Source organism: Puma concolor, chromosome D3, assembly GCF_028749965.1.
Source record: "Puma concolor isolate L17-30 chromosome D3, mPumCon1.1.hap2, whole genome shotgun sequence".
Taxonomy (NCBI): domain Eukaryota; kingdom Metazoa; phylum Chordata; class Mammalia; order Carnivora; family Felidae; genus Puma; species Puma concolor.
Window position 1 is genome coordinate 65026773 of NC_141678.1, and position 14993 is coordinate 65041765.

Genomic DNA, 14993 nt, shown 5'->3' on the forward strand with positions numbered 1-14993 from the left:
TAAATAATAAACATTTCTACCTAATTATTATTTACATAAGTCTCCCTAGGTAAATAATGTCTTTGCATATTATATCTTCATACAAACTCAAACACATTATAATATATCTGCATAGAAAAAATATCAAAACTGAACCTATTAAGTGTTATGTGCAATACTAGAAATGATGCACACATCCAACACATATAACAATACAGTAATAATGTCTCTTTTTTATTGAAGTATAATTGGCATACAGTATTATATTTGCTTCAGGTGTACAACATACTAATTCAACTTTTATGTACATTGCGAAGTGATCACCACCATAAATGTAGCTACCACCTCTCACCACACATCTCTCACCACACAATACAATATTATTAACTATATTCTCTATGCTGTACATTGCATCCCCATGTCTTATTTTATAACTGGAAGTCTGTCCGTTTTAAACCCCCTCACCCGAATTGCTTGTAGCAACCCCCAGATTATTTTCTGTATCTATGAGTCTTTTTCTGTTTTGTTTGTTCATTTGTTTTGTTTCTTAGATTCCACATAAGTGAAATCATATGGTGTTTATATTTTTCTGTCCAACTTAGTAAAATAACTCCTAGGTCCATTCATGTTGATATAAATGGCAAGATTTTGTTCTTTTTTTATGGATGACTAATGTTTTATCTAAAAACATACACATACATTTGATACACACACACACACACACCACATTCAGCTATCAATGGACACTGAGGATGCTTCCATATTGTGTTTATTATAAACAGTGCTGCAATAAACATAGGGGTTCATATATCTTTTTTTTTTTTTAATTTTTTTTTTCAACGTTTATTTATTTTTGGGACAGAGAGAGACAGCATGAACGGGGGAGGGGCAGAGAGAGAGGGAGACACAGAATCAGAAACAGGCTCCAGGCTCTGAGCCATCAGCCCAGAGACTGACGCGGGGCTCGAACTCACGGACCGCGAGATCGTGACCTGGCTGAAGTCGGACGCTTAACCGACTGCGCCACCCAGGTGCCCCCATATATCTTTTCAAATTAATGTTTTTGTTTTCTTCTAATAAACATCCAGAAGTGGAATATTAAATTGTATGGTACTTCTATTTTTAATTTTTTTAAAAGAACTCCACAATGTTTTCCAGAGTGGCTATTCCAATTTACATTCTCAGCAACAGTGCATAAAGGTTCCTTTTTCTCCATAGCCTTATCAACATTTATTATTTCTTGTATTTTTGACACTAACAATTCTAACTGGTATGAAGTAATATATCTTTGTAGTTTTGATTTACATTTCCCTGATGATTAGTGATGTTCAACATTTTTCATGGGTCCATTGGCCATCTGTGTGTTTTCTCTGGAGAAATATTTGTTCAGATTTTCTGCTCATTTTTTAAAGAATTGGATTGTTTTTTGATACTGAATTGTGTGCATTCTTTATGTATTTTGTATATTAATTCCTTATTGGTTGTATCATTTGCAAATATTTTCTCCCATTCAGTAGATTGTCTTTTCATTTTGATGATGGTTTCCATTGCTATGAAAAAGGCATATATTTTTTTTTTTGTTTCATGCAGTCCTATTTGTTTACCTCTGTTTGTGTTGCCCCTGCCTGACGAAACATCCAAATAATGTTGCTAAGACTGATCACTAAGGGCGTACTGCCTATTTTCTACAAGTTTTATGGTTTCTGACCTTACATTTAAGTGTAACCCGTTTTGAGTTTATTTTTGTAGATGGTGTAAGAAAGCAATCCAGTTTCATTCTTTTGCATGTAGTTGTCTAGTTTTACCAACACCATTTATTAAAAAACTGTCTTTCCCCCACCGTATAGTCTTGTTTCCTTCATTGAAGATTAATTGGTTATATAAGGGTGGGTTTATTTCTGGATTCTACTTAGTTCCATTGATCTATGTGTCTATTTTTGTTTTAGTGCCATACTGTTTTGATTACTATAGCTTTGTAGTGTAGTTTGAAACCAGGAAACTTTAGATTGTTTTGGCTATTCAGGGTCTTTGTGGTTCCATACAAATTTTAGGGTTATTTGTTCTAGTTCTGTGAAAAATTCTATTAGTATTTTGACAGGGATTGCATTGAATCTGTACATCATTTTGGGTACTACGGACGTTTTAACAATATAAATATTTCCAATCCATGAGGTAGGTATACCTTTACATTTATTTATGTCATCTTCAATTTCTTTCATTAGCGTTTTATAGTTTTTATTTTTTTAAATGTTTTACTTATTTTTGAGAGAGAGAGACTGAGAGAGAGAGAGAGAGAGAGAGAGAGAGAGAGAGAGAGAGAGCATGAACGGGGAAGGGCCAGAAAGAGGGAGACACAGAATCTGAAGCAAGCTCCAGGCTCCGAGCTGTCAGCACAGAGCCCAATGCGGGGCTCAAACTCACAAACCATGAGATCATGACCTGAGCTGAAGTCGGACGCTCAACCGACTGAGCCACCCAAGCGCCCCCCCCTTTTTTTTAAAATCGTTTTATAGTTTTTAGAGTACAAGTCTTTATCTCCTTGTTTAAATTTATTCCTAAGTATTTTATCCTCTTTGATGAAATTGTAAATGGATTATTGTCTTAATTTCTCTTTCTGATAGTTCATTATTTGTGTATAAAAAATGCAACATACTTATGTGTATTGATTTTATATCCTACAACTTTACTGAATTAATTTATTATAATATTTGGGTGGATTCTTTAGGTTTTTCTACATACAATATCTGAAAATAACAAGAGTTTTTCTTATTTTCCAATTTGGTTTTTTTTTATTCTTTGATTGCTCTAGCTGTGACATCTAATATTATTTTGAATAAAATTGGTAAGAGTAGGCAATGTTGTTTCTGATCTGAAAGGGGAAGCTATTGGAATTTCACCTTTGAGTATAATGTTAGCTGTGGGTTTTTCTTATATGCTCTTTATTATATTGAGGTTTGTTTCCTCTATACTCACCTTGTTGAAAGTTGTTTTATTAAAAATTGATGTTGAATTCTATCACATGCTTTTTCTACATCTACTGAGATGATCATATGATTTTTATTCTTCTTTCACATCTTTGTGTCACATTAATTGATTTGCAGGTATTGAATCATCCCTGCATCCCAAATGAATACCACTTGATTATGATGTATGATCCTTTTAAAGCATTGTTGAATTTAGTTTGCCAATGTTTTGTTGAGGATTTTCCCGTCTTTGTTTATCAGGAATATTGGCCTATAGTTTTTATATGTGCATGATGTCTTTATCTGGTTTTGATATCAGGGTAATGTTGGCCTCATAAAATGAGTTTGGAAACATTTTTTCCTCTTCTTTTTTAAATGTTTGTAATATTTTGATAAGGATAGGTATTGACTTTTCTGTTTGTTTCTATGTGTTGGGTAGATCAGTTATGTGTCCTGATCTTGAAGGAGGTGCTTATGCTGAAGGTGTTCTGTGAGGCCTAGTAGTGCAATCTTCCCTAGTCACCTGAGCCAGGTGCCTCAAGTGTGTCCCCTGTAGGACAGGTGCAACCTTCCATTATGTTTGGGCCATGATCAGTGTTGACTCATTGGTGTGCAGGGCTGCTCCCATGTGGCTATGAGGACAGGCCATGACTGCTATGGGTGTACTGGTGAGTGGGACTGGCCCCCAACCTGTCTGGCTGAAAGGCTTGGCTGCCACAGCTATAAGCATGCTGGCGAGTGGGCACCTCTGGTGTGGCTGGCTGTGAGATCTATTATGACTACTGCAGATACTCTAGTATTTGAGGCTATATCCCTATGGTAGGGGCCACTTGAGGGGTTACTGGTGCCAGCTGAGACTGCCCAATGGATGTGGCAGGGCAGGGTGCCACTTGGGAAGGATACCTGCCTGGGGCGGGTGGGTTGTGTTGGGTGAGTCCACAGGGAAACACTTGGTAGGTGTGAGCGGTGCTAGTAATGTAGATGGAGACTGTCAAAAATTGCTCCCACCAGCACCAGCCAGCTAGGTAGAGAGTAAAAGAAATTGCATCAGCCAGCATATCTATTCCCCAAGAAGGTTTCTACAGATCCCTGCCTCTCTGGACATGCCCTAAAATTAGTCAATAAATCTCCTTCATGAATGACCCAGGCACATTTCAAACTGCCATCTCTGTTGAGTCTCAGAGCAGGTGAGTTTGTGTGCAAGCCCTTCAAGAGCAGACTCTCAGTTTCTTATAGCCCTCTGTACCTCCTGGAGTTAAGCCCCACTGCTTTTTAAAGCCAGATGTTATGGAGGCTTATTTTCTCAGTGCAAGTCCCCAGGGTGGATGTGCCCAACATGGGACTTGAACTCTTTGCTCCTCAGAGAGGACCTTCATGTTCATAATATCTTCCCATCATGGGTTGCCACACCGGATGTAGGTCCTGACTAGACTGTGTTTTGTCTCTCCTAATCATCTTGATGTGGCTTTTTTATATCCTTAGTTGTGTAAGATTGGTTCTGCTCAGTCTTCGTTCTCAGAGACAGTTAATTCTATGTGTAGTTGCAGATTTTGGTGTGTCTATGTGAGGAGGCAAGCTTAGGATCTTCCTACTCTGTCATCCTAATCCCCCTCACTATAATCATTTTCAAGCAACAGCAAATAAGTAGGAGAGAATGATTGGAAAATGGAGATGAGATCCAGGATGGCAGCCAGGGGCAAGTTCTTATATCACAGTTTAGACCTTTGTAAGAAAATTGGCTCTATGGTGAGATAAATGGGAAGATGTGATTATATATTGTGCATTATATTCAAACTGACCTCTCTTATTGTCAATCTGAGTAAAGGCTTTAGCAGAGATACAAATATAATGGAGAGTTCAATTAGGCAAAGAAATACAAAAAAGAAAGAAAGAAAGAAAGAAACCCATGGTGTGTGTGGAAAAACAAAGGCAACGGGACAAAGGCAATGAGGGAAGAACCATTGAAAGTCTTGATTTTGATGAAGCTTGGGTGCTGTGCCAAAGAATTTGGACTTCTTTAAGCAGTGGGAATCACATACAGATTTTTTTTTTTTTATTTTTAAAAAATTTTTTTTTTCAACGTTTTTATTTATTTTTGGGACAGAGAGAGACAGAGCATGAACGGGGGAGGGGCAGAGAGAGAGGGAGACACAGAATCAGAAACAGGCTCCAGGCTCTGAGCCATCAGCCCAGAGCCCGACGCGGGGCTCGAACTCACGAACCGCGAGATCGTGACCTGGCTGAAGTCGGACGCTTAACCGACTGCGCCACCCAGGCGCCCCGTCACATACAGATTTTTAAGTCAGGATATGAAATGTTTCTCTGGGCACTTTGAAACATGACAGTGATATCTTTGTGTTTTATGTATCAGTATCAGAGGCAAAGAGATAAGTTAGAAAGTGAATGCAGTAATCTAGAAAAGTGATAAGAAGGGATTAAAGGAGTTTAGAAGAAGCAATGTGGCAGAAGAATCAGAGACTAACTTTAGAGCCATTTAAAAACTTGAATTTTTATTATGCTGCTAACACAGAGTGATTACTGTTGTACCTATTAGAAGCAGTTATACAGAAGAAAAAGTTAGAATAATTGCTCACATGTATAAGAAGCTTTCTACCTAACTTTCAAACTTCAGTACAGGCCTATTCTGATTATTTTCCGTCACATCTTAAAGCCAGCCTGGTATTACCCCTCCAGTTAGTTTCCTGTGCTATGTAGATGTTTCTCCTATAATCCTTTGGTTTGATGTATGAAGACACAGTTATTACTGCAGCGGGCTTTACTCACACCCCTTCCATCATAGTTATAGCTGCAACCTAACAGGAACTTCACTGGAAATGAATGTTAGAAATCATAATGGCATTTTGTTTCATGCAGTTTTATTTAGGGAAATGCTATTCGGGACATAAAACAAGGGGCTGCCCTAGAAAGAAATAAACAACTGAGCCCCATAATGTCATGATTTGCTGTCAAGAATATTGTTTCCTGGGAAGATTCTGATGATGTTTTTTGTTTTATATTTCATCCCATCTTCTTTAATTTTGTTTAAAAATTAATTTACAGCCTTCATTACCAAGTTAAAGATTACTGGGGTGATTAAAGTCTTCTATTTTATGTGTAAACAGAAGGAATCCTTATTATAGCATAAGGAATGATGCCAAAAGGATGACATCCTTTTTTTTTTCTCAATTGAAGTCATTTCAATTCAATACATATTTACAGGGCACCTTCTATTTGTAAGACATGAATGGTCACTTTATAGATGCAATGAGTGATGAGCCACAGTTCTTCTTAATATTTTACAACTGAGATAAAACTTGTACAAAATATTACTATAATGAGAAAGGAGATGTATCAAGTACCATGAGACACAAACTGTTGTGAACAGGAAATAGCAAGGAAGAGATCACTTCTAGTTGTACAAATGGAAAAGAGGATGTGAATGTCACAGAAGAGTGTTTGGCTCATGGTGTGCATTGTTAGAGAGTGGCTAAAGATGAAGATCAAAACACTGATAGCTGAAATTATGGAATCTGAGTCCTGAAACATTTAGCAAGTGGATTAAAGGAATTCCAGTTAGTAAGAACCAGATATATAAAATACAAATATATCACCACCGCATATTTGAGGATTAAAGGATATTGAGGAATGCAATGGATTCAGAGTGTGGAAAAGGGTAGTGGTATTGCATGGTGCTAGAGAAGCCAGGACCACTCTTGGCAAGGTACTTTATATCCTCCTAAGGTGTGTGTATTTTATCAGTGAAGGGAGCCATTGAATGCTTTACAGAAGAGAATAGACTGGTGGCATGAGAAGGGAGATTGTCAGAGCAGAAGGTGGTGAAGAGATCAGGTTAGTGATAAATGACTGGTAAGAGATGATGGTAATAGGGGAATCAAAGGTAGTATATTTTTGAGCTATTTCAGGAGTAAAATTAATAAGGTTCAGTAATTGCCTGGATATAGAAACCAAGGGTGAAAATGGACTTGAAGAGGATGGAGTCTATGGTTAGAAATTAGCAGTTGTTACTACTTAGGAGAGAAAATCCACTCTTAGTGAACTAAAGCCCATTCATTTGATTGGTTGATTCATAAAATAGCTACTCTCATGCATTTTAATACATTTGCAAGTGCATATTTTAAAGAAATAATTCAAAGATATCTTAAGGCATATTTTCTCTTTATTCTGCTGCAAAATGTGGCATCAATGATGACGGTCTTTTAACATTCCTTCTTCCTTTTGGGGCTTAATAAGGTGTGCTGATGGGTGAAATTTATTTGCCTATCAACTTTATATCTCCAAAGCATTTCCTCCAGAAAGATAGACCAGAAACTCTTCTGAAAAATAACAAAAATTATTGGCCCTATGGATATTGAGATTCGAGGTCTTTGAGTGCTAAATTGCAAAATCATCACTATAATCAGCTGTTACTGGCACTCTACAGTCAGTGTATTCATTAGATTGTTCTTGAGCTGCTCTGATTAATCAAAAAAGACATTGATTCCAATTCATCTTGGCTCATATGATTTAGGGTTAGTTGTATATTTTAATTAGTTGGTACTAATGCAAGGTTTTTAAAGTTTCTCTAGCTCATAAAGGAATTCTAATTTCTAATAGCACATTCAGTAGAAATAAAAATCAACCTTTCTATTATATAGCATCTTCACTTACTTTTTGTAAGAGAAGCAAAGCAATTTTCCCTAGTAGATTAGATTTTTCAGATGAATAAATTCCTCTTAATGTGTATCAGGAACAATCTCCTCCAATGTCATGGGATTCCTATTTATTTCACTTATTAAGTAATTGTGATTCCTTTAGTCTAAAGGTCCCTGCTCTTCTCTAAAAGATTGGCTTAGTCTCAGGAACCTGATTACTCACAAGGAACCCCTCCCTCTAGATGTTCAAGGTAGCTCCCTTGTTACACCAAAATTACATCTTAATAATGCTTGGTACTTTAGAATTTACAAAGCACTTTGAAATATCTTGTTTCAATGTTACTCTCTTAATATTCTCTCAACCCTATGATACAAAGCAAGTATCTATTACAGGAAAAGTATCTTTCTCAATAAGCTACTGAGGCAAAGAGCAATTTGAAAATTGAGACCCTTATATGAACAATATTGATTCAGAATAGAAAATGCCTTTTGTGTATGGCTGTGAGGGAAATATAAAAATCTATTTGGAAAGTAGGTCACATGAAGAACTAGGGGATGGGTCCTGAGTATTACCATTTGGGTTCAAATTCTGGCTTAGCCACTTACCAGTTGTATATCTTCTCAAGGCCTCCCTTTCCTCAACAGTATAATCATAGAATAACTGGATACATATATAAAGCACTTAGAACAATGTTTCACACTCAATTTTACAGTCCTCCCAGCCCCAGGGGGACTTTTGTAATCGCAAAATGCATGGGTGTTCACAAAGGGGGTTTTGTTATATTGTCACAGGTCCTTCAAAACTAGTTCCTTGATAGCTCTGTCCTCACCAACTAATCCTTCTCTAAGATTTTCCTTGAAACCCTGCTGACTGGAAAGCTCTCTCCAGATGTGCCCAGTCTTAGCCTTGGGTGTCTATTCTGCTCTGAGAAATCAGCTCTGAGAAATCAACTTTCCAAACTTCTCTTCTGTCTTCATCTGTTCATGCTACTAGAGGCTATTTCATCTCCTGGAATTCTTTGATGTTTGCATAGTAGTGGTTTATTCTACATACCTTTGCTTCTGTCTATTCTACTTGAAGATGACATACAGAAGTGAAAAACCACTAGATGAGCTAACACATCTTTCTTTTGCTCTTAAAATCTTATCTTCTTAAATGTAATTTTCTGATTGGCTGCAAGATGCTGCAAAGTTTGTTCTTTTTAACTTGAAATATTGAACTGGTCATATGCCTGTAATAATACAAGTAACTGACTAATTAAATGTCCTTGTTCTTGTATATTCTTGTAAAGGGGGTTTAGATAAATTTAAATAGATATGATATTCTGGATAGTTCTGGAACTTTACGGCATCTTCTGGTGCCTAGAGTTTAAGCAAATGGAGGCTTTTCCCCTGTTGGCTGGAGATGGAAGGGGCTGAGTGCGTGGACTTTTTGGAGGGGAGATAGAAACAATAAAGAGAATGGCCAGGAACACGTGTCATCTGTTCCTCTTCTCAGTCTGAGTGACTTTGAGTTCTTATGGCAAGAAGGATGATAGCAATAGCTATGATTGTAAAAGATCGTAAAGTTATGCCACAAGCAGCGCTACCGTGGGGACCCAAAAAGTTTTAACACAGACTTTAAGAGAAGACATTCTAACACACATCTCTGCCACTCAAACATATAGTCACTGAGCTGAGTGGAGAGCTGGCACCCTGAATATTCAAGGACACACCAAAAGAGAAACAGATACTTATTCCAAAAACTCACCCAAGATAAAAGATATTGGAGAGTGTGAATCTTTTTCTTTCCTGCTGAAGTCATTTGCAACCAGTCTTTCCGTTATCTTTTCTTTGTCACACTAACTTAGATTTACAAAAGAATTGCAAAGATAGTACAGTTTCCCTATACTCTTCACTCAGCTTCCTGTATGTACGTGTGTGTGGCTGTCTGTGTGTATGTGTTGGTATTTGTGTTCATGAATTTATGCTGATGTCTCTGATTCTATTCCAGCACTGCAAACTTCATTCTGTTTTTTTTACCCCTTGCTTATTTGTAACTTCTTTCTCTGACAGAGCCCTGACTCTTATCATCTGTAATTTAATTGTTTTTCAACATTAGTGTGTGTGTATATATATAATATATTAACAATATATTAAATATTATATTGAATGGATTATATTTAATTATTATATTAAATATATTAATTATTAATTAAATATATTAATATATTATATATTAAAATATCTAAAGCTACAGCTTTAGATATTTTAATCTGTACCCTAGTGAGAAACACGTTTGTCAATTAGGATATAATGTGCATATGTTCAGTCATTTCGGTCTCTAGCCAGTTTCTAGTAAAATATCAGCTCCTTTTTGTTTACCCTTTCAGTTAGGTTATGTCATCCATTGATAATAAAGATAGATTTTGTCACAGTGTACATATCCATCCTGGAATTCCCATAGCATTCTAGGGGCTGCTGTTCTAACAGTAAAGTTCACTCTATGGGGTGTAGATGGTATGTGGGTTTTGATAAATGTATAGTCATATATTCAAATCATATTAACATAGAGACTATTTTTATCACTATAAAAGTTTCCTGTGTAGCCTCTTTGTAGTCAACTTTTCCTAATATTTGGCAACTACTGATTTGTTTGCTATGTCAATAGTTTCCCCTTTTCTATACTATGGATATGCCACAGTTTATCCATTCACCTTTGAAGAACATCTTGGCAGTTTCTAGTTTGGAGAGTTTATAAATTAAGTGCTTTAAACATTTACATACAAGTTTTTTTATGAGCACAAGTATTCGATTCCCTTAGGCAAACATCTAGAGGTATCATTACTGAGTCCTATGTAAATGTATCTTTAACTTGTAAGAAACTGGTAAAAGGTTTTCCAAAGTGGCTACACCATTTCTGTCGACACTAGGAATGAAAAAAGAGTTCCTGTTGCTGTGTATTCTTACTGTTTGGTATTGACAGCTTTTGTCTGTCTATTTTACCAGATACATAGTGGTTTCTCATTGTGGTTGTAATTTGAATTTGCCTAATGACTAAATACCGAGCATCTTTTTATGTTTCTTTTACATTCATATATATTTCTTAAAGTATCTGCTCAGATCTCTCTCCCTTTTTATCATTTTGTTATTAAAATTTGATTATTCCTCATATATTCTAGAGACAAATCCTTAATATTCTTGTCAGTGCATGGCTTGTCTTTTTATTCTCTTAACAGTGTGTTTTATAGATCAGAACCTTTAATTTTGAAAAAGCTCAATCTATAATTATTATTTACTTTATCAATTATGTTTTTGATTTCATATTTAAAAATGTATTGCCAACCTCAAAGTCCTACAGATTTGTCCTATATTTTCTTCTAGAAGTTTTATGCTTTTAAATTAAGGAAATCTCATGCATTTTTGGTGGGAATGCAAACTGGTGGAGCCACTGTGGAAGACAGTATGAAGTTTCCAAAAAAAAAAAAAAAAAAATAGAACTACCCTAGAATCCAGAATTACAGTACTATTTACAAAGAATAAAAAAAAAACCCAGTAATTCAAAGGGATCCATGTATCCCTTTGTTTATAGCAGCATTATTTACAATAACCAAATTATGGAAGCATCTCAGTGTCCACTGATAGATGAATGGATAAAGAAGATATAGTGTGTATTATGTATATATGTATGTAGTATATGCATCTTTATATAAAGATGTCATATATATATGTATATATATATATATACATATATATAAAGAAGATGTCATATATATGTGTATATATGAATCACTATATTTTACACCTGAAACTAATATAACATTGTATGCTAACTATACTGTAATTAAGATTAAAAACTTAAATTTTACAGTTAAATCTATTAATTTCAGTTATTTTTTATGAAGATGTTCTGTTTGTTTTTACATACAGCTATCCAATTGTTTTAGCACCATTTATTGAAAGATATTCCTACATTGAATTGCCTTTTCTTTATCAAACTTTAATTACATTTATATGGGTCTTTCTGCACTCTCTATTGTTTTCTATTTCTATCCTTTCAGCAATCCCATGTCATCTTGATTATTGTAAATTTATAGCAATTCTTGAAATTGACACTGTGTCTTCTTGAACATTTTACTTCTTCAGAATTGTTTTTGGCTATAATAGTTCTATTTCTCCATATAAGTTTTAGAATTAGCTTATTGATATCTACAAAATTAATGCTGACATTCTGATTAGGATTGCATTGAATCCATAAAAAAAAAACCTGGGAAATTAATAATACTGAATCTTCCAAAGCACAAACGGGGTATGTCTTTCCATTTATTTTTATCTGCTTTGTTTTCTCACTGTGTTACATTTTTCAATATTGAGAACTTGAACATATCTTGTTATATTTATACTTAGTCATTTCAGGCATTGTGTTATAAGTGGTTCAGTTTAATTTCAGTTTCCAATCATTTAAATTAATACACAAAAACAATATTTATTTTTGTGTATTTACTTTGTATCCCACAACCTTCAAAGTTTCTATAAACTTCAAAATAAAATAGTCAGTTAATCAGCAGAATGAGTTTATTTGGAAATAGCAGATGAATAGCAATTGGAGAGATGCAAACTACAGTGAACCACAGGCAAGCCTGGACAACAAAGGAGAGGGGCTTGATTTAGAGTGGAAAGGAGGAAACTGGGGGATACTTGCAAAAGAAAGTGAATTGGAGGAGAGCAAGAGTTCAGGGTTGTGGCAACTTCTCATTGGCTGAATTGCAGTGGTTCTCATTGTCTGGGTTGTTACTGGGCAAAGAATAAAAAACAAAAAACAAACAAAAAGACCTTCCTCTTGCTGGGGTGAAAACAAAACAAAAATTAAGCTTCTTCCTGTTGGGAAATACACGGTACACTTCTTGCTACCAGGGTCTGCAATTGACAGTGAGTGGTAATTAATATGTGACAGCTCCCTCTTCAGAGCTTCTTGACTCCATTTTAAATGAGGTGTGTTTTATTCACTTTCACACTGCCCCCTTTTGTTCAAGGTTTTTACCCCAAAGCACCACTGATCAAAAGTCAAGTTTTCTACATTTAGTGGTTTCAGCTCTTGATGTTAGGAAGGACTTTTCCTGGTTGTCATGTCCCAGGTGAGAGGGAAAATGCACAGACTGGAAACCATGGAGGCCACATTTGGTTATGGAAATGTAGGAGGGAGAACTGCCAGGCATTTCCCACCTACAGTCTGTATCTTAACAGAGTTGTAAGCATTGGAGGTTTTGAAGCACTGAGCTAGCATCTCCCTATTGGGCACATCACTTATGCAGAGATTTGGCAGGAAATAGCTACAACATTTAAAAATAATTATGCAAAGCAGAATCAAAAGCAATATAAGAAATACAGCTTGTACAATGGTTCTAAACCAGAGCCCATACCTGAAGGTAACCAGCTAAAGAAATCAAAGGACATGGATTGTTAGATGAAATTTGTTATAGCCAATATGCTCATTCCCTAATCTTATGTAACTGGGTTTCTACTTCCCTAGAGGAATTCATCCATGTTCAAGAGGTGGTATTGGCTATTGCACAAATTTCTGCTTACTCAACAAGTAGGTAACCAGAGGCTATGCAATTGTCCAAAACTACTGTAGTCAATGAGTCAAGTGATTATTGTAGGTTGTAATGCCTTGACTGTGGTATCAGCTAGCTTTCCTAATGTTGGGAGAAATTCCTGATCATAGATATATTGGCACTTACAACAACCCAAGGGAGAAAGTCTCTTTGTGGAGGCAAACCCAAAATCATGTATTCCTCTACAAGTGGTCATGGAAGTTTAATGGTGTAGACCAATGGGTGGCTTCTAATTTGTTATGGATGTTAACAGGGACAGTAAATGTCCCAATAAACATTAACCTCCAATTCACCAGACATTTTCATATTCATATGCCCATGGGAGATTCTGCATACTGAAGACAAAAATTAAACCAGATGGAGAGCAGAGGACTCCAGCTAAGTTCTGGTTATTGATTGATTAGCTGTAATTTCCCAAATGACCCTTTCAAGCCAGGGCTCAACCATTCTGTGAGAGACCATCTTATTCTAAAGGGATCTTGTGGGGCGCCTGGGTGGCGCAGTCGGTTAAGCGTCCGACTTCAGCCAGGTCACGATCTCGCAGTCCGTGAGTTCGAGCCCCGCGTCGGGCTCTGGGCTGATGGCTCAGAGCCTGCAGCCTGTTTCTGATTCTATGTCTCCCTCTCTCTGCCCCTCCCCCGTTCATGCTCTGTCTCTCTCTGTCCCAAAAATAAATAAACGTTGAAAAAAAATTAAAAAAATAAAAAAAAAAATAAATAAAGGGATCTTGTCTAAACACCTTATAGACAGGAGTTAGCCCGTTTGTATTTTCCTTGAGTGCAGGGAGACAGATCACATTTAGAAAAGAATCATAAGGGATCAAAAATTGTATGATTAGCACAGTTGGAAATGTTTAGCTGAGTTGGTATGGTTATGATTTGGTAAAGGTTAAAACAAGGTAGAAGGACATCTTACCATAATATCCTAACAGAGTAGGTAACATTCATCAACTTACAGGCATGATCAACAGTGCCATTTGGGATTAAGGAGAATTGGTTACAGGTAAAACCAAGAGGTCTTCAACACTGTGAACAGATCAGAGTTTCTGGTGACAGACCCAGCCGTTATAAAGGTTTCCCCTGTTTGAAATAAATTGCAAAATTTTGTTAAGAGCATTGTCTTTCCAAGAAAAAGAGGGAGAAAATAAGGTAAGAAACAACAGCAAGTAAAAGGCATATAGGCCTGATCCAGTCATCCTAGGAAAGCTGTCTCCTCCACCTGTTGTCTGCTTCAACTCCTGGAAATCTTTACTTTCAGGTCACCAGTTAGGATGCAGGTCCAGTCAGGGTCTAGTGCTTTCTTTAGATGTAACACATGCAATCGGAGTATAGTCTGTAGATTTTGGAAACACAAGCATTGGCTACCTGATGGGGCCTTTCCAGTGAGGTTGAAGAAAATCATTTTAAGAGGTCTTTTCCAATAGTTGGTATCTCTGGTTTGCAAGGAGTGAGGCTTAAGGTCTTCATCTCTCAGGAGCAGACTGTGGAAAGATTGCTCTACTAAAGCATGGTGATTTTTAATAGACATTATTAGACCTTTGTAATTTGAAGTATATCTCCCTTTACCAGCTGTGAATCAAAAGAAGCTGGGGCTAGATGCATCAGACCCAGTAATTCCTTCAAAGGCTGAGATTTTATGGGTCTCAAAATGGGTAGACCTGAGATTTAGAAGAGGTAATGGCAGTGGTTTGGGCAAAAATGCTACAAATTTTGACAATTGAATTTTTTTTCTTTTTAAATTTATTTATCTAAATTAAAGTTAGTTAACATACAGTGTAGTATTGGTTTCAGGGGGAGAACTTAGTA